The following is a 20180-nucleotide window of genomic DNA, read 5'->3' as shown; positions in this document are numbered from 1 at the left end:
TAGCTCACCAGCCTTATTCTCCTCAGTTCCCCATCTCCTTCCTTATCCCAGATACAAACTCTACACAAACTGGCATCTCACTCAGCACTCCGCCATCTTGGCTGCTTTTCCTGGCCTTCTCCACGTGGCCTCCTCCCGCTGCTGGCTCTATTCTCTCTGCTCTCTCATGCTAACCTCAGGAACCAAGCGCCAAGTCCCGTTCTGCCTCCATTTTATAGTGTAGAAGTCCAAACCCTTAATCCAATATACATAATAGGGAAGTCTCTAATACAAAGTCACTTCTCTGAGGCATGATAGGATTGTACCACCTCACACCAAAAAGGGTGGGACAGGCTTAATCCCAAAACCAAGCCTCAGGCTACAACAATTCTCAACACACATTAATATCACCTGGGCAATGGCCTCTTTAACAAAGTGAGCATAATACATTTTATCTGCCCAACAGGGTGCCTGAGAGCTAATCAGATGCTGATCTCCACCCAACAACAAACCCCCAGACGGTAGCCCGAGCTGGGGAGCGTTCCTGGGGGAGGAAGGGCAAGTGCAAGGGCGGGAGGCATGCACTATGCCTTTTTCAATGTTGGCGAAATCTGGGTAAGCAGATTTCAAAATCCCACTAAAAGGGGACACAGGGAACTGCTCAAAAGAGCGACTCACAACAGTGTGAAGCCAGGAGGGAGGAGAGGAAGGGGGCACTGATTCTGTGGTCATGCCTGCCCTGGCCTCACTGGACCTGAGCTCTTCCCAGCCGGCTGAGAAGCCAGTGAAGGGATGGGGCGCAGGGTTGAAACCACAGCTGTCTGTGTGCGATGAGGCCACGGGCTAGTCTTTTTTCCTTTTGAGCATGACTTCCGCATCTATAAAATTAGCCCCAATTATGAGATTATCTTAATTAGCTGTTAGATCCTTGGTAACATCTTTGAGGTGAGATGAGGGAATTGGGAACAGGCTCGGCAGCCGGTGTCCCTGCTGGATGCTAAATGAGAGCCACCATGTCTCTAGTGTCTCAGTAACTCTCCCCACACCTACTCCTGCCCCTCTGTTTCACTGCTCATGAAGCAGCTAAGGAGATCTTTAAAAAACAAACAAACAAACCCAGATCTGATCATGCTGCTGCTTAAAACTCATCCAGAGCAGCTCCTTGCTATTAGGATAAAGCTTTGATTGTTTCCTTGGAATTCAAGGCCCCTGTTTAGTTCTCTGCCTCGACAGCCCCCTCGCTCCCTGGGCTCCAGGCTCCCTGACTCTGATCAGCTCCTAGGATGCCATCCTCCTGGCATCAGAGTCTTTGTTCCTGCTCTTCCCTCTGTCAGAAATGCTTTGCCCATTCAATTCCTACCCATCCCTCAGGTCATTCAGGCCAGGCCAGGACCCCTGCCGGTGCTGTTATCACCGTGGACTTCTTCTTGAGGGCAGTGTCCGCACCTGCTGTGAAACGATCAATTGTCTAGTTATCAATATTTCATCCTTTACTATTGTTTCCTAAGCTTAAGTGTTCACCTTAGAGGACAAGGACCTCCCCATAAACCCACCTATTCACTTGCTGCACTCAAGACATCATTTATGGAATGATGAGTCTGAGAAGGAGAAGAGTATTAGAATCAGACAAATCTGAGCTCAACCCTCCACTCTGCTATTCACTAAGCATGGGACCTGTGCATGCGTCTTAAGCTGAGAAGTCTTTCCTTCCTTGTCCACAAGCTTTTTTCCTCATAAAACAGTTGAACCCCTGAACCCAGCCACACTCAGGTGGGTTCTTTTTTTTTTTTTTTTTTTTTTTTAACAGAGACAGAGAGAGGGATAGATAGGGACAGACAGACAGAAATGGAGAGAAATGAGAAGCATCAATCATTAGTTTTTCATTGTGGCACCTTAGTTGTTCATTGATTGCTTTCTCATATGTGCCTTGTCTGTGGGCCTTTAGCAGACTGAGTAACCCCTTGCTCAATCCAGTGACCTTGGGTCCAAGCTGGTGAGCTTTGCTCAAACCAGATGAGCCCACGCTCAAACTGGTGACCTCGGGGTCTCGAACCTGGGTCCTCCGCATCCCAGTCCGACGCTCTATCTACTGCGCCACCACCTGGTCAGGCTCAGGTGGGTTCTGGCTGTGACATGTAGTCACTTGACATCAGCTCTGGGCCACTTCCCTCCACAGGCCCTGGCTCCCAGTGTACACTGAGTGCATGGTTCCAGACCCTCATTGGGAACAGGACCGCCATGGGGACATATTGGGGGTAGACCTGGCCCCCACTCTCTTTCCTCTCTGGCTGCACCCTCCTCCTTCACCGTGGGAACAGAGCAGCCTGGGTGGGGGGAGGTGTGCAGTTTCAAAGGTGCATAGTTTTCAAAGGAGAAAAGAGAAGACAAAAGGAGTAAAAATGAAGCCAGCAGAAAGCAGCATGGGCAGGGGCCGTGTTGTGCTGATTGGGGTCCCGTGGGCCCCGGGTATTTATTTAATTTTTTAGGTGACTGACTCTGGAGTCAGTGGGCCCACTTGGTGGTAAAAGAAACCCACTATTAGGGGCATGGCGGATGAGCGACAGCCCCGGTGCCATGCCAGCAACGCTCCATACCGCAGAAGACTGCGCACCAGCCAGTGCGCATCCTCACTGAGCTCCGGAACCCAGTGCCAAGTGCGCCAAGCTCCTGCAACAATGGCCCTGTGATCGCCCCTCGCGCCAGCCAGCGCATGTTTGCTGTAATTAAGCAGAGTCTCGAAGAGCAGCACAAAGATTTGTTGATTTTGGCTGGGGCCAGGCCGGCGGGCGGGTGACCGGGACCCTGGCGGAGGGTAGGAAGGCGCGGCCGCTGGTAAGGATGTGACCAGCTGGAGCTAGCGCGGAACTGGGGCCACCACGGCCAGAACTCCGCCTTGGCGCGCTCTGCTGCTAGCTCACTCTGGCCAGCTTTCTTTGGAGAATCACCCAAGGAGAACAAAACGAGGAACTGGAGTTCCTATAAAAAGTAGTTCTGCTCCTTCCTCCAGCCAAGTCCCCGAATGATAACCATCTCTGAAGCTGCCCGCCCCTCTCTCCCTAGCCACTCACGAATCCTGCTCCTTGTCTCTTTCTTGACTCTGCAAGGAAACATCTTGGCTTCCGAGACGTCCGTCCACTCGAAATCTCACTTTCTTCTCCACCCAGTCAGGCTCTGTGGCTTTCAGGGGTCGACCAGAGTGCTTTGCGGGAGAGAGAAGGCTGGCTGGGACCTGAGGATCCTGGCCCTGGGCCCAGCACTTTGTCCACGTTCTCTGTGATGTGGAGAAACTGCTTACTCTGTGGAGGTTCAAGATTCTCCATCTGCTATTTGAGGGGTGGTCAAAAGCTGTGGTTTCCATACTCGCCTCTTTTTAATTTTTTAAATTTGCGGCAACACTTCTTTCCAAAGAAATTTTACATGGACCCTCACTGCAGGAAGCAGGACGGCTTGGTAGAAGTGGGGGACCACTTCCTACATCCCCATTTCCTCAACATTTCCTGCTCCACCCTTCCCAGAGATGCCCTAGGACCCTGGAGGAGCCCTTGGGTACCGAGGAACACCGTTTGGAAACCCACAGGCTCTGACCTCAAAGGCCCCGCCAGCCTAGAGGATAGGAGGAGAATCTATGCCTGCAGAGGTAACACTCTCAGGGGTGCTTCTGGCTGTCTCCAGGGAACCTGACTCTATCCTGGGATGGGGAAATCAATTCAAGACAGAGGCGACAGCCCATAGTAAGAACAACAACAACAGAAATGATTTTGCTTCTGTTGAAGTTTCTTGAGTACCTGGCAGGCCGCCATGAATGTACTTAGGCGGAAAATCACCAGGAAAAAAAAAAAGATATAATCCGACAGATTTTTCACAGAGTTAAATATTCATGAATTAAAGGAATTGGCAGAATTTTCTCCATTATTAGCTTTCATCATGGTTGTAGGAGCAGTTGGTATACTGGCGGCTCTTCAAGATCCATTAATCTCGTCCATCATAAGAGCAGCCATTTTAAGATTTGCTTTTTTTTTCTTCCCTGCTTGACTGTGAACAGGGAAGATGGGGAAATCAAAATGCTATTCCAGTTTAGAAGTCTGTCCCCTCCCTGCTTTAAATCAGCAGGACAGCCAAACAGCATCTCAGCAGGAAGGGTTCGTGGAACTCCAGACCCGAGGATGAGGACAGCGATGGTGCAGGGCCCCTTCTAGTTCCTTCTCGCAGAACGGCATGTATTCTGCTTGCTGAGCCCAAACTCTGGGCCAGGGACTGGCAGGGGGTTAGGACAACTTTATGGGAGTCTGAGGCCAAGAGACCAAATAGGGGCTTCAAGGTGAGGATGGTATTTAGACCAAATAGCCGCATCTTTCTACCAGATGGCACTCGGGGTGCAGGCCTACAGAAGAGCCAGGCAAATAATATGCATTATTTATGGAGTGCCGACTCTGAGCTGGGCACTGGGCTGCACACGCGTCACCTCATTCTAGCATCAAGAAACTCTGAAGGTGTGTATGGCATAGGTGAGGAAATGAGTCGAGAGGTTAAGTCAGTTGTCAAAGGTCTCCCAGTCAGTGAACGGCAGGGTCAAGATTCAGATCCACGTCTATATGTCCCCAGAAGTACTGAGAGCATGTCCTATTAATAGCTGGACTGTGGCACTTTGAAGGGACGATCTCCCAGATGCATCAGAATCTGCCTGGAGGAAGCTGCTTCTTTAAAAGCACAGAACAGAGTTGTGGGTTAGATCATCCCTACAGAAATTTAAGACTCAGTTATTTCCTCCCTCCCTTCCTCCCTCCCTCCCTTTCCTCCTTCCTTTTTTCCTTCCTTCCTTTATTCTTTTCCTCCTACCTTTTTCTCCTTCCCTCCCTGCCCTCCCTACCGCTTCCTGTTTTAAAACAAGGCCTCACACCAGCAGATGATTACTATTGAAAAGGTAGTTTGTTACTCAGGGTCCTGAGGAGGAAAGGGCATGTCACACCATGCGGCCCACATGGGGAAGTACCGGCATCAGTCAGGAGGCAGAGTGAGGGGAAATGTGGGCAAGAGCCCTTATTGTGGTTTCCAGGGCAAGGAACAGGTGGGGTAAGGTGAGCAGGTTTAGGATTAGCTAGTTTGAATAACTCCAGTGGGCTCTATGGCTCAGGGGCTGTCCCTCATTGCCTAGTACTTGGCTCTGGGTGACTGAGGAAGGTAGATAGTTGTCTGGAATGTGAGAGCCTGATGGAGTAGGTGTGTGTGGAAGGATTATGGGCTCTGGATTGATTGGTTTGCATATGAAAGATGTGCACACAAGCAAGTGGTTTACTAGTTCTAGAAATTAACTGGGTTTAGGAAGAGCAGTCTCTCCAGGGTCTGCAAAGCCCCAGATGTCAAAATGTCAGAAATACAGAAAATAAAAAGGCATGATTAACATACTCCCTCTCACCCATCGCTCCCTCCCTACATCCATCTATGTATTTCTGAGCTTCTACAGATATGAGCTGAGCTATGCTCTGGGCACTTCTGCAGGCCCAGCCCTGATTCACTGTCCAGGGTGGTGCTGAGGTTTATGTGCTCAGCAGAGCCTGCTCCTTACCTCTCTGCTCTCACAGGCACAGTTCTGGAACTTGGACCAGGACTTCCCCAGGTCACTTTCTGCACTCAGCTTTGTTGCATGTGGATCAGCAGTTAAGGGATTACAAAGTGGGCTCTCATTTTGGTGATATCCAAATTGTTTAACCCCCCCCCCCTCCGCCGAGGCAGAGGAGCCAAGCAGACCCACATGGTAAGCAGCTTGAACAGTGGTATGGGGTAGGTGCATTTGGGTGAATGTCCCCTGCCAGGATGAGACCAGCCCAGCAGTACTGCTCAGAGGTGGGGGTTGGGGTAGAGGCGGGGGAGGTCAGGACAGTGCTCACTGTCTGCTTGTTTGGGACCAGCACCCTCTCTGGGTCCCACAATGTCTGTTCATGGTTCAGGAGGGATAACTCTATGTCGACAGATGCAGTGGCAAAGCTGGTGTTTGGGCAGCCGTTCTTAACATTTATCATCAACAATAATGATGATTAGTCATCATAATAATTAAGGTTATTTACACTTGTGTGGTACTTATTAGTGGAGTATTTATGCCAAGTGCTTTATAACAGCTTATAATTGTAGCCAAGCTTGACCGAGCACTGCCGGGGACAGGTCACTGCTGTGCTTGGTGCTGTCCGGACATTGCTCAGTCCACACGTCATCCCTGTAAGGGAAGGATGTAGTCTTTCTTTTACAGGTCAGGGAAGAGGTTAAGGCTCAGAGAGTTTCAGTACCTCATTCGGGGTCATAGAGTGTGTAAGAGGAAGGTGAGTCTCAAAGTTCAGTCTTCCCGGCTCCCACCTCAGGTCTCTCCTGTGCCCAAGCCGACCCTGAGGCCTGTAGACCCCAGTTCCCAGGGGCACAGGGAGAAGGGTCAGGCTGTGGGTGGTGGGTGGCAGAGCACTCCCTGACCAGCTCCTGGGCCCTGGGTGAGGAGTGCAGGTGATGCCGTCGGCCCGGCGCTGGCTGTGTCTGCTCCAGGCCAGGTGGGAGTGTTGGAAGGACAAGATGTCTGACTGCAAGCTTGTGAGAAGTCCCGGGATGTAGTTCGACAAGTCTGAAGCCCCTGCACTGGAACGTGGCCCCTCACAAAGCCACATTGACTCAATCACCCCAAGTTGGTGCTGTCATGTTTGGACGTCTCAATTGGATGCACGGCCGCCATCAAGGTTCCGCTGCCAAGCCCCTTTCCCCTGACTCTGTCCACTGCGGGCGCTCATGTTATCTGTCCCCCAGGAGTCACACACACAGACACAGATGTAGGAGACCCTGGGGATGCTGTGAGGCTGCTGGGAACCTGCGAGACAGGCTTTTACCCCTGCACGTCTCCAGACTGCTAAGGAGTCAGCTCAGTGCTCAGGGGCTCTACACATGGGAGGTGAGCAGCCCGATGATCTCCTGCAGCCACAGGGGTGTGTGAGTCTTATAGGAAGACTTCCCGGGAAGTTCAGGCTCTCCTGCAACGTGTTTTCCTGACTCAGTTTGACGAGGAAGGCTGGCAGGTAGTGTGGGATAGTGTCTAAGGGAGCGGAGGCTGGGCCCTCCCTTCTTTGGTGAACCTCTGGAGGAGGTGAGGACAGAGGAGCTGGAGGAGGGTGGTGGTGTAGGAGCCCGCCAGTCAGCAGGATTGGCTGGGCACCTGCTCCTAGACACACCTTCAGGCTTGGGCTGTGGGACAGTGTTGGCTCCGCTGCCCCTGTCTATGCATGTGCCTAAGATTCAGCCCAGACATCAGTCCAGGTCAGGGTGGGATCAGACCCTTTATAAACTGGCCCTGGGCCACTCCTCTGGCCCTGTCTCTAGGAGAGCCACTGGTGTCCTCCATCCATCCTGATATGCAACCTACACTCTGGCCAACCCAGACCAGCCCCATTCCCCAGTACCTTGTGCCTCGGCACACATGGGGGCCCCTTCAAGGAAGGGGATGCTCTTCCTCTTCCTCTGTCCTTCAGGGCTCAGCCCTTCCCAAACTCCCCTCCTGACAGCCCAGGGACTGGGAACCTCTCCTGTCCTCCCTCCCCTGCACTGGCTACACAGCTCTGCCTCCGCATTCACCACAGGGCAGTGGCAGGTGAACTGTCGCATGTATTCATCATCTACTGGACGGTGGACTCTGTGAGAGCAGGCCATTGCTGAGTCGTTTGTGAACAGGCCACACGGTGACCTGGTGAGGACAGCTTTGATGCAGTGGAGTGCCCAACCCACCTCCCCTACAGGGCCAAGCCCCCCTTGCGCTCTGGGAGGGGCGGGACCTGCAGGGCGAGCGGGAGGAGGGAGGGCAGGGCCCGGGAGAGCTGAGAGGAGGTCCAGGTTGACTGCGGGGAGGAGGAGAAGCTCCTGGATGTGACCTATTGCATGGAAATGCCCCAGCCTAGGCTCTCATGTCCTGTTTGGTTGGGATTTTCGGCCAGGTGGGATAGGCAGGTGGGAAAGGCTTCTGCCCATTGCTCTCTTCTGGCCTAAGGCCTCTGTCCCTTGATTGACCTTCAAGAGCCCCCCAGGCTCAGATGATGGAAACCCCACAGCTGGGACTCCAGGCTCCACAGGGCACGAGATGGCTAGGGGACTCTCTGGGTTAAGTTTCCAGTCTCTGACCCACTTACTGCAGGGTAGTATGGGGAAAAAACATGGGAGATACCTATAAAAGTGCTTAGGAGGCCACTGGCTGCCAGGGGCATGGCGAGGTCTGACTGGGCAGCCTTTCCATGCTGGGCCTCCGGGATCAAAGGTCGCACTCGGCTCACCAAAGCCTGTCACCCTACTGTGAACAGGAGACTCCATCCCTGCTGTTCTTCCCTCTCACCATCTCTCCGCCTTGGTTTCTCTCTCCATCTCTGTTTCTGAGTCTTTCTGTCTATCGGTCTCTCCCTCCCTCTCCTAGCCTTCTTATTCTGCCCATCCCCTCATCTTTTATCCACTCCCCATTCAGAGCTAAGCCAAACTCCACCCCCCACACCAGGATGTTTCCCAGCTGAGCTCTGCAGTTCTGCAAACACCCACCCCAGCTTTCTTGGGACACAGAGACAATTACCATGAGCTGCATGAGCTCCTGGGATCTCAATCCACCCACAGGGGTTCAGGGCCTGTTACTGCCAGAGAGGGACCCCCTACAGAAAGGAAGCAAGGGATAATGACATTTACCCGCCAAACGGCCTTTTGGTGAGGTGTAAACAAGTCCTGGGCAAATACTTTGCCCAGAACAGCACATGCTATGTAAATGTAACTACTATCATTGTATTGGCATTATCACTGTCACGGTTGCCATTGCTTTGCACTCAGCTGTGTGGAGACACCAGGTTTCCCTTTCTGAGCTGATTTTTCCTTCATGAAACAAGGAGGTAATACTGGCCATCCAGAGCTTGGAGAGGTGTTTTTAGTGTAGCACCTTGCATAGAGCCTTTGTCTCAGTAGGTGCAACGTTAGCACCATTCTCTGCCCTCCTCCTCTCCCTCCCTCCACCTACATCATCAGACACCAAGGCCCAGGGCATGTGGCAAGTCTAGAAATGAAGCCAAAGCTTGGGACCTGTTCTCTGGCAGATAACACCTGGCTTTGCAACTCAGTCTGAATTTCAGAGGCAGATTCTAAGTCTTTTTGTGCCCAGAGATCGCCGCCCTCTTGATCCTGCACAGATCTGTGCTGAGCACTCCACTTATGTGAAGGAGGAAGAGGGTTTATAGTGGTGGGAAAACATGAGGCATTCGTGGCTTTGTGGGTTTCCTCCAGTGGGATGGTGGTTCAGTCATTAAAGTCTTTAACAAGCCAGAAAAGAAAGGTAGTACAGAAAACAGGACATTGGCCCTGGCCAGTTGGCTCAGTGGGAGAGTGTCAGCATGGTGTGTGGATGTCCCAGGTTCGATTCTTGGTCAAGGCACACAAGAGAAGCAACCATCTGCTTCTCCACCCCTCCTCCTCTTCCTTCTCTCTCTTTCTTTCTCTCTCCGCCCCCCTCTCTCTTCTCCTCCCGCAGCCATGACTCCATTGGAACAAGTTGACCCTGGGTGCTGAGGATGGCTCCATAGCCTCACCTCAGTTTCAGGGGCTAAAATTCTCAGTTGCCAAGCAATGAATGGAGCAATAGCTCCAGATGGGCAGAGCATTGCTGGGTAGCGGGCTTGCTGAATGGATCTCGGTCAGGGCACATGCAGGAGTCCACTTCTCACTTAAGGATAAAAAAAAGAAAGAAAGAAAACAGGATGTCTTCTTTTTGAGATCTATTAATTCCTGCCTTCAGGCAGGGCTGTGCCAGGAGACTGACTCATCCCAGATGGGGAGGTCTCTCTCGGAGCTCACTTTAGTGCCTCCTCCAACTGGTGTGCACTTTCCGTTAGAGCCTACCACCCCTTCGTTTTTGTGTGGTCCAGCTTGTCATTGCAGAGTCGCCCAGATGCAAACCTCTCCGGAAATAGAACTCTAGCCCTCTGCCACCAGTTTACTACATGGGCACCCTTCTGCCCAGAGCTCCTGTTAGAGCTCAAGTCTTTGCACACGAGGCCTGTAGGTGGCGGTGGCTCCCAAAGCCAGGGAAAGGATCAGAGCTGGGGGTAGCGGGTTGCAGGGGAGGAGGCTGAGCCTGGGAACGGGCCTGACTGGGAGGCACCTGAGGGTTACAGGTGGGGCCGGAGATGAATCAGGAGAGCAGTCTGGAAGGCTGGCCAAGACCTGCATCAGCACGCATTAGAGAGGGCTGGGTGAGAAAGGCAGTGTGAGAGCCTGCCTGGAAACCCAGACCTCTGGGTTCAAATCCTTGCTGTTTCTTACCAGCTGTGTGACCCAGGGCTATCTACTTAGCCTCCCCATGCCTCAGTTGTCCCCCACTATGTAAAATGGGGATCAAAATAGAACCCCTATCACAGGATTGTTTGAAGGTTAATTCAGAAGACACTTGTAAAGCTAAGTACTCACTAAAGATTAATTCTATGCTAAGGGTCCCCTTGGTCAAACAATGAATAATAGAAAAATACAAGGGCTGCATGGTCTCCTCTAAGCCTTGGTCGTCACCCGATCTGGAAGAGGGGATGGTCCGTCACCCGATCTGGAAGTGGGGTGGGATCACAGCTCCAGAACCCAGGGTCACAGCCCAAGTTGAGGACAGACTCAGAGCAAAAAGCAAGGGCTCGGTGTGCTCAGAAATCAGCCTGTGCACCTGGGCACTGCGGCTGCCCCCACACCCCCAGCCCCACTCTGCATTGCAGGAGTTAAGACTCAGGTGCTGAGGTCCGGGGCTGAGGGCCTGTGGGCTGGCTGGCTGCTCCTGACTAAGTGGGAAGATGAGGACAGGCCACCTTGCACAAAGGTAGCTCTTGACAGCACCTCTTCATTGAGCCAGCCCTTCACAGTCTCTAGCTCCCAGCATAACCGAGGCTCCCTTTCCCTTCACCGCTGTCTGCGTGCTTTCCAAAGATCTGCCTCGGTGCCCCTCGGAACCTCTGACAGATTTTCAAAACAACAATTACGGAATCTAAAGAAGCTTCTGGGAGTGAGCGTGCATATTGCCCTCTTCCTCGCGCTCGGTGTGCTTCAGGCCTTGGGAGTGGGCTGGATTTGATCACAGCTTGTCTTGGGCTGCAGGGCTGGGTCTCCGGCATCCCAGGAAGTGAGGAGATTCTTTTAGTAGAAAAGTCTGCTGGCCTCAGGGGGCCCCCAGCTCCCATGCTGTCCCCCCATCCTTCCTGTATGCCGGTATTATACTGACTTTGAACTTGAATGCCCTAATGCATTCATTAGGCAGACAGCACTTTTTATCGAGGAGGCTTTGAGCTCTGCCTGCAAAGTAGCCATGAAGTCTGACAACGCAGAATCAGAGGTTGCGGCTGGCCTGTGAAGGTTTCAAAAGCTGCAGGTCCTGGCTTCTGTCCAAGAACTGAGTCCTCTTGGCCAACTCCTGTCCAAGTGGTTTTGGCCTCTAACCACTGATGATGAACTCAGTATGTTTGGAGGAGCTGGTAATTTCACGTCTGGGTAGTTCAGACTGTTCATTGGTCCCCAGAACATGGGGACAGGCCAGCAGCTGCAACTGTTCAGGAATATTTAAGTTGCACTAAGATCCTCCATCAGGTGGGAGCCAGCAAGCCATGCTGGGGAGGTGGGAGGATTCATCCGAATATGAAAAGGCGTGGTCCTGCCCAATGGAAAGCCACCTTGAGTCTAGCTCTCTGTGAGAGAGAGGACAGTTTGGGCAGGAGCTGCAGGGGCACAGTGGGAAGCAGAGAATTATGAGGGTGTCCCCCACATCCTCTCTCTGTGTGTGGAAGGGTACTTATACTCTGTGTCCCATCCTGTAATCTAACCTCGGTCTTCAGGACTGTCTTGGGAGCTGTGCTGATTGCTCACATTTCACAGCTGGAAAAAAGGATACCAGAGGGGACTGAGTACCTTCCTTCAGGTGCCAGGGGCCTGGCCTGCAGTGTGGCTGGGTGTGGGCTTGCTGAGGAAGGGGCTTCTGCCACTTTGACCTCGGGCTGGTGTGCGATGCTCAGTGCCACCATTCATGTGTGGGTGCTGCTCCTTGTTGTCAGAGCTCTCTGGCCCCCGCTGGCCCTGTGCTCTGGGGGGTGGAGCTCTCTTCCGGACTTTCCTGTACAGTCTTTCACTGACATTCAGGGACCTGCAGATCCCTGTCACCCTGGGCTGTTTCTCCTTCTAGGTTCCCTTTAGGTCCTAGGAGTGCTGAAAGCCCTGAGCCTCCGAGACCTTGTGAGGTCGACTCAATTCCTTCTTGGGGGACAGCCATACCTCCTGGCAGCTGCTTTTGCAGACCTTGCCCTGGGGCTCAAGGACACCTCAGTTTCTCCTTCTATCTTTTCCTTGGTGGACTCAGAAGTTCGAATGGCAGGTTAGTGGCAGAGGAGGTATGGGCATCAGATAGACCTAGAAGTAAACCCAGCATTGTCATTCTCTAGTTGTGTGATCTTGGGTAGGTCACTGCCCCTCTCTGGAACCTCAATTTTCTGAATAGTAAAACAAGGATAATAATTTATATTTTAGAGTAGATCTTTTATTTTAAATTTACATTTGACAGTAACTTAATTGTTCATAGCCAATGGGTACCAGGAGCCCTGACTGGGGATTAAACCTGCAACCTGGCACATTGAGAGGATGCTCCAACCCACTGAGCTACCTGGCCAGGGCGAGGATAATTATTTTAAAAAACACAATTAGTTATGACTACCATTTTACTCTCTATGTATCAGGTGTTATTCTAAGTCCTTTACGTAAGTTATCTCATTTAATGATCATAACGACCATAAGAAATGATTAATGTTTTTTAATCCCTGTGTTTTAGATAAGCAACAGAGATCACACAGGCAGTTAGTAGCAGAGTGGGGACCCAGGAGGAGCTAGTACCATGGTCCTTAGCAGTGACGCTCTGCTGTGTCCCAGGAGAGCACACATAAAGTCTAATAAATCACATCTACCTCTCCAGGTAAGGAAGAAATGGGATGATATTTGATGTGCCCAGTGCTGAGCTTGGCATGTGATAGATGCTCATTAAATCTCTTCTGCATAAAACTGAGACTCATGGACATAGATAAAAGTCAAGTGGTTACCAGTGGAAGGGAAGATAAGAGGGACAAATATACGGAGACAGAAAATGATCTGACTTTGGGTGATAGGCACACAATGCAATCAGCAGTTCAAATGCTATAGAAATGTTCACTAGAAACATATGCACTCTTATTGATTAGTGTCATCCCATTAAATTTAACTTCAAAATTAAAAAAAAGGTCCCTTCTATAGTGTCCTTTCCTGCCCCCCCCTTACTTCCAGCTTTCTGTGTGTGAGCACACACTGTGGTTATAACAAAAGAGCCAGCAGGCCATGTCTTAGGAAGGCCCTTTTCTCTCACGCCCTCTTCCTCTGCATCTGGGACAGCCAGCACCCTAGCACACAACAGGTGTGGGTCCCGGGCTCCCCATAGCTGCCATCAACCTCTGACTGTTTCCCAAGGCAGGAGAGTAGGAGGTTATAGTGATGACCCATGGGAAGCTGTCAGTAAGCCTGGGGTCACAGGGTTCCTCCCACCTACCCGGGAGATTGTCTGTACCCAGTTCCTCATGGACACACTGGGGGGCATAGGTCATGTGGCACAGCAGGGGGCCACTGGGGGGACTTCCCATTGCGTCTCACATCAGTAGAGATAACCAAGGCATTGGGTAGAATGTACACTTTCCTAACCTCTTTCTCTTGGCTTCTTGAATTTTCAACCAACTCAACCCCCAGGAGCAGCCAGTTCCAGTTCCTCACAGACAGGCTCAACACTATGGGGAAGTCTGAAGAACCGGTTTGACCACAAAACCAAGAAGCAGGTCTGTTAGGCCCTATCTGGACAGAGCGGTCATGGTAGCTGTCAGATGAGGATTCAAATTAGTCACAGGCAGAACAGGAGCTGGGCTGGGGTGGAAACAGCCCTGCTCAGCCTTGCTCCAGGGCCTGCGACCCGGCTGGGGCAGGAGCGGACAGCTGTGTGGCAATTTCACTGCAAATCAACTGGGTCATCTCTTGTGGGTGGCACTGCTCAGGGCTGCCAACCCTCGTGTTTATTTTTTTCATAGATATGGAGATGGTATCACCCCGCTGCCTTGAGCACCAAGCTGTGAGATGAGGCCTGAGGGAAGATGGGTGGCAGGCGTTCGGGGTGAGAGGCTCTCCAGAGCATGTGCTGGAGGGGGGCAGGGCAGAGCCAATGTTTGCACAAGTTGGGAGCAATTTTTAGAGATGCCCTGGGCCCAGAGGTCTGCCAACCTCCACCCAAGTCAGAGTGAGCCCCGTGATCTGTTTTTGAGAGAGGAGGGAAACATTTACCACCTCACCTATTGGACTATTGTGGCCTGTGAAATATAGTAGCCAAGTGGTTGGCCTGAGACCCCCCCACCCCTTATCTAAGAATACACGGTGCTTTGCAAAGCGGTGAGGTGTGGCGGAAAAAACATTGGTTTTGGAGCCTGACCAGCTTGAAATCAAATCTCAGCTCTGCCTAAAACACTGGCTGACCTTTGAGTAAGTCACTTAACCTATCTGGCTCTCCTTTTCCTCATCTATGAAAAAAAAAATTAGTAGCAGCTTCTAGGCAGAATAGTTGTGCAAAGTAATAATGGTAATGTGAGTGGCAGGTTGATATACAGTAGAAACTCAATTGCAGTTAAGCATATGGCTCCCTCCTCTTACAACACACACCACCCTTCAGCCACTTGGGGTTTGTCCTCTTTGTCTTGGTCATTAACTCAAAGGCCTCTTTGGCTGGCTGCTCCTGCCTAGATTAGGGTCGCAAATTTATTATTTTCTGTAACAGGATCAGAGAAGAAACATGTTAGACTTTGAGGGCTATATAGTGTCTTTTGCAACTATTCATCTCTGCTGTTGTAGTGCAAAGACAGCCATAGACGAAATATGAACGAATGTGGCAATGTTCTAATAAAACTGTATTTACAAAAAACAAACAAACAAAAAAATGCCCACTGGCTATATATAGTTTCTCAATCCCTGGCCTAAAGTTTTCAGTCCAAACACACCTGCTTATCTCTCAAGGGACCTCCCTGGGCTAATTTCACCTTGTTCATCCAATCAGGTTTGTAATTGCTCTCTTATGTGTTCCCCGATCTAACCAAACAGGACCCCTGTTAGTTTTTGCTAGTGAAGTCTGGCCTCCACACCTTTGCTCAGGCTCTTTGCCCTATTTTGAGAACCATCCTATTTCCTCTCTGTCCTCCTACACCTCACCCAGTTAATCCCCCGTGTTGTCCTGTAAAGGAAAGGGCTCAGCTCAAGGTCTCCTGATGCAGCATTGAATGAACATCCTTCAACCTCCTTTAAGGCCAAGCTCAGGTCACCTGTACACAGAGATTCCTCCCTTTACAGGGCTACCATGTCAGGCCATTGAGAGCAGTATGGGCCTTCTGTGAGCCCCTGGGCTGGACTGCTCTCCCAGTTTTAATGAAGAGTTCTTGAGGATCAATCCTCAGCTTCTCTACATCCAATACACAACTTACATCTCCATCCTGCTTGGTGTCTTTGGGACTTCCTACATATGTGGATGTTGAAACATCTCAGGTGTGATCTCTGCAAATAGTGTATCTCTCTCAATCTCTTTAGTCTGTCTTTCTGTAGCTCCATTTAGTTGTAGCTCAACCTTTTGGTCACACTTTCCTTGTATTTAACTTTTCTATCACATTATTTTCCTTTTTGTTTCCAGCTCTTCTGTTGTAATTGAAGTACTTTATTTAAATCTCCTTCTAATTCATTAATTCTTTCTTTATCTATGTTTAACACATCTACTGAAATTAATTTACTTTCAAAGATTACATATATATTTTTATTTCTAAAAATTCTATTTGAGACTTTATAAACATCTGTCAGTAATTTTTGATAGTTTCTTAGTCTTTTATCATGTTTTTTTTATTCCATCTTTTACATCTTTAAGTATTTCATAGATAGTTGTATTATGACATATCTCGTTATTCTAATTATGAAGTCCCTGAAGATCTAAATCAGTGTCTTCATGTGGGGGCAGTTATTCCCTCTGGAGACATTTTTGGTTGTCAAAATCAGTGTGTGTGTGTGCATGCGCGCAAGCCGTGCACACGCTCATGCAATCCCCATGAATTAAGAATTATTTGGTCTAAAATATTAGTAGCTTTGAGATTGAGAAACCCTGGTTGAAATCTGTTGCTTGTTGTCTCTGCTGACTCTTGCTCATGGTGATTCACTGTTTTCACTGTGATTTATGTAGTCTTTTTTTTTTTTTTTTGTATTTTTCTGAAGTTGGAAACGGGGAGGTAGTCAGACAGACTCCCGCATGCACCCGACTGGGATCCACCCAGCATGCCCACCAGGGGGCGATGCTCTGCCCATCTGGGGCTTTGCTCTGTTGCAACCAGAGCCATTCTAGCGCCTGAGGCAGAGGCCACAGAGCCATCCTCAGCTCCCGGGCCAACTTTGCTCCAATGGAGCCTTGGCTGCGGGAGGGGAAGAGAGAAACAGAGAGGAAGGAGAGGGGGAGGGGTGGAGAAGCAGATGGGCGCTTCTCCTGTGTGCCCTGGCTGGGAATTGAACCCAAGACTCCTGCACTCCAGGTTGATGCTCTATCATTGAGCTAACCGGCCAGGGCTATGTAGTCTTGTTTTGGTAAATCAGATTGAGAATACTTTCCTCCAGAGAGGATTTGCGTTTGCTCCTTCAAGCCACCAGGGGGAACCACCAACCTGGGCCCACTTCACTTTCCCAGCTGGAAGCATAGATTCAAACCCCAGACTCTCATGAGAAGTGGAACTAGGGAATCTTGTGCATCAGACCGGGATAACCTGGAGCTGAGGTCACGTGCTGACTCACTTCCCCAACCAGCTACTGAAGATCTGAACCTGCACGTGGAAGAGTCCACTCTGGCTGCTGTGTGCAAATACGTGACTATGCCACAGGGTCTGGCCCTGTGTCATCCCCTAGAAGTGTGTAGAAAATGTGCAAAAGCTGGTGTGGAAACAGTAGGTTTCCTAATTTTAATACATTTGGGCCAATAAAAGAAATTACTGACACAAGTAAAGCAGGCCTCTGGGGCACCAAAACTCCCTTATCTCTATGGCATCAGTTTGCGCTCAACTGTGAGAGGACAGAACAAAATCTGAGCAAGCACAGCTGCTGACATTGTGTCACAGAAGTGTTTTCGTGGAGTAAAGCCTTGTTACGGATCATCTTGCAATACAGACCCTTATGCCCAATTCCAAAACCCAGGAAGACCTGGAGCATCAAGAGTTACATTTGTTCCTTTTGCACATATTCATTGGCAGCAGAGTCTGATCTAGACTGTCCTGTGGCTGACTCTTCTTTAGGTTCAGTTTGACTACTGTGCATTTGAATAGTTACTGCATGAATTATTGTGTGTGTGACTGCAAGGCACTGCCCCAGACTCTGCTAAGGGTACCATGCAACATACAGATTTTGTACACTGGCACCTACTAAAATCATAAAATTTCTGATTTTCAAACACATCTGGTTCCCAGGGTCTTAGGTAAAGGGTTGTCAACCTATATTTTTACGTTTCAGGGAAAGGATTCCTCTCTCTCCCCATCCCACCCTCATGCCCACCACACATGTAAGAAACGTTTGAACACTCATGCACTGCAGCTGCCAGACTTGATTAAGTGTGTGCTGGGTGATAGCAGGGACTGCATCTAGTGTGACTAGCATCTTGTGATCACCGTGAGGTCAGCGTACAAGGGTTTGCGTGGGGCACGGTTTGGGGGGTTCCTTCCCCCCTCACACAATGCTGGACATCTTTTAAGTGCTGAGTATATGTATTTGATGATTTCTCAATAAATCCTTAGTTAGCATCAAAGACTTTGTCAAAACCCTTCTAGTTAAAAATTACACCAAGAGTATAAAAATATACCTTTATAGCAAAAATAATACTAAAAACATACAGTCATATAGGAAACTTTTTTTTTACCAAACACTTTGCTCCCTTCTCTGAAAATAACCCTGTCAGCACTAAAGTTTTTCTGTTCCTTCTCTAGTCATTTATATACATGTGCATATACACACTTACATTTAAGTATTTTCTACATAAATGGGATCATACTATACTACATATTATTCTGCATTTTGCTTTCTTTCACTTATATGTCCTGTCATATTGGAATATATAGAACTACTTCACTGCATGGTACAGAAATACCATGGTTTTCCCTGGCCAGATATCTCAGTTGGTTGAGCATCATCTTGAAGTGCTGAGGTTGCTGGTTTGATCCCTGGTCAGGCTCCTTAACATAAATTCTGTAGGAAAAAAGAGGAGATAGCAATATGTATACAAACACACACACGCACACACTCATATTGTGCACACACATATAAAGCACAGGAAGAATAAATAAGAAACTAATGGAAAAAGGTAGGAACAGAGTGGAGAACATTGAAATATGAATTTAGATATAATTTTGTGTTTATAACTGTGTACATAATTTGTTCAATAAATTTAATCAAATTGAATAAAAAATTGGAAAAAACAAAACCCCAAATTGTGCACATACATAAACAAATGAACCTAACCTTAAATTAATTTGAGAACCTAACTATGTAGCAAAAATAATTATTATTTTTTTTTTAAATTTTTTATTATTTATTTATTCATTTTAGAGAGGAGAGGGAGAGACAGAGAGAGAGAAGGGGGGGAGAAGCTGGAAGCATCAACTCCCATATGTGCCTTGACCAGGCAAGCCCAGGGTTTCGAACCGGTGACCTCAGCATTTCCAGGTCGACGCTTTATCCACTGCGCCACCACAGGTCAGGCAATTATTTTAAATTATTTGAAAAAAAGTATCCTGATCATACATCTATGATGGGATATATTCCAAGGACAGAGAAAACTACAAAGAAGCCTTCAGCTTTGCTTAGTAGGTAAATTGTTAATAGTAATAATAATATAGTAATTTTGAAAGTGTTTTATTTATATTATAAAACAAAACAAATAGGTAAATACATTAACACTGTTAGCAACCAAAATTTTCTGTGTAAGAGAAAATATTTAACCCTTTGAGTAGTATGAATGTTCATGTACATCCTCACTCAAAGAGTTAACAAAAAACTCACTATTCAAAGGGTTAAATACAGTATGTCTGTAAAGTCATGGTGCACTTTTGACCGGTCACAGGAAAGCAACAAAAGACAATTGAAATGTGAAATCTGCACCAAATAAAAGGAAAACTCTCCCAGTTTCATACCTATTCAGTGCAGTTCGATGTGGGCTCACATAGACTTTTTAGGGCTCCTTAGGTAGCTATCCCATAGCCTCTACAGACTCATCACTGACTTGTAGCCTACCAGAACGGGGTTTCTCCACCAAACTGCCTGTTTCCTTCAACTGCTTATCCCACCAAGTAATGTTATTCCTATGTGGTGGCGCTTCGTTATAAATGCGCCAATATTCACATTGCACTTTGGTCACAGATTCAAATTTAGCGAGCCACAGAACACACTGAACTTTCCTCTGTACCGTCCACACGGTGTTATGTCATCATCTGCGCATGTGCACATGCTGCCACGTCATCCTACAGAAACTGGGAGGGTTTTCCTTTTATTTGATGCAGATTTCACATTTCTATCATCTTTTGTTGCTTTCCTGTGACCAGTCAAAAGTGCATCATGACTTTACGGACACACTGTATTAAACTAACAAAATTAGAGTTAAGTCAAAGTACCTCAAATGTTCAGTTTGAACGGATAATACTATGAGCTCATTTTATTTTTTCACGCCTCTGCCCACTGAAAGATTCCAGAAGCAAGAACTTCAGGAGCAGTGAGACTACCTCATGTTCAGATCTTGATTTCTAAGCCCAGGACTCACCAAAAGGAGCTAGATTTTTTCTGGAGAAACGACTGATTCCAGAACTGAGGAAAGAAAGGTACTAGGGAAGTCTGGGACATCTTATTGTTCCAAGAAGTAAGGACATGCTGAAAGACTGGTGACGTCATGTCCAAAAGTTGCAAGACTCGAATGGACCTATCTGGCTACTGATCATCAAAAATATATATAAATAAATAATGACTATAATTAATTAAATAAATTAGTTTAAAATTTTATATTAACCCAATAGAAAAATCTGTGAGTTCTGTGTTTGTGTGTGTGTGTGTGTGTGTGTGTGAGAGAGAGAGAGAGAGAGAGAGAGAGA

This window comes from Saccopteryx bilineata, chromosome 4 (genome assembly GCF_036850765.1).
Source record: "Saccopteryx bilineata isolate mSacBil1 chromosome 4, mSacBil1_pri_phased_curated, whole genome shotgun sequence".
NCBI lineage: Eukaryota > Metazoa > Chordata > Mammalia > Chiroptera > Emballonuridae > Saccopteryx > Saccopteryx bilineata.
This window is presented reverse-complemented; position numbering follows the sequence as displayed.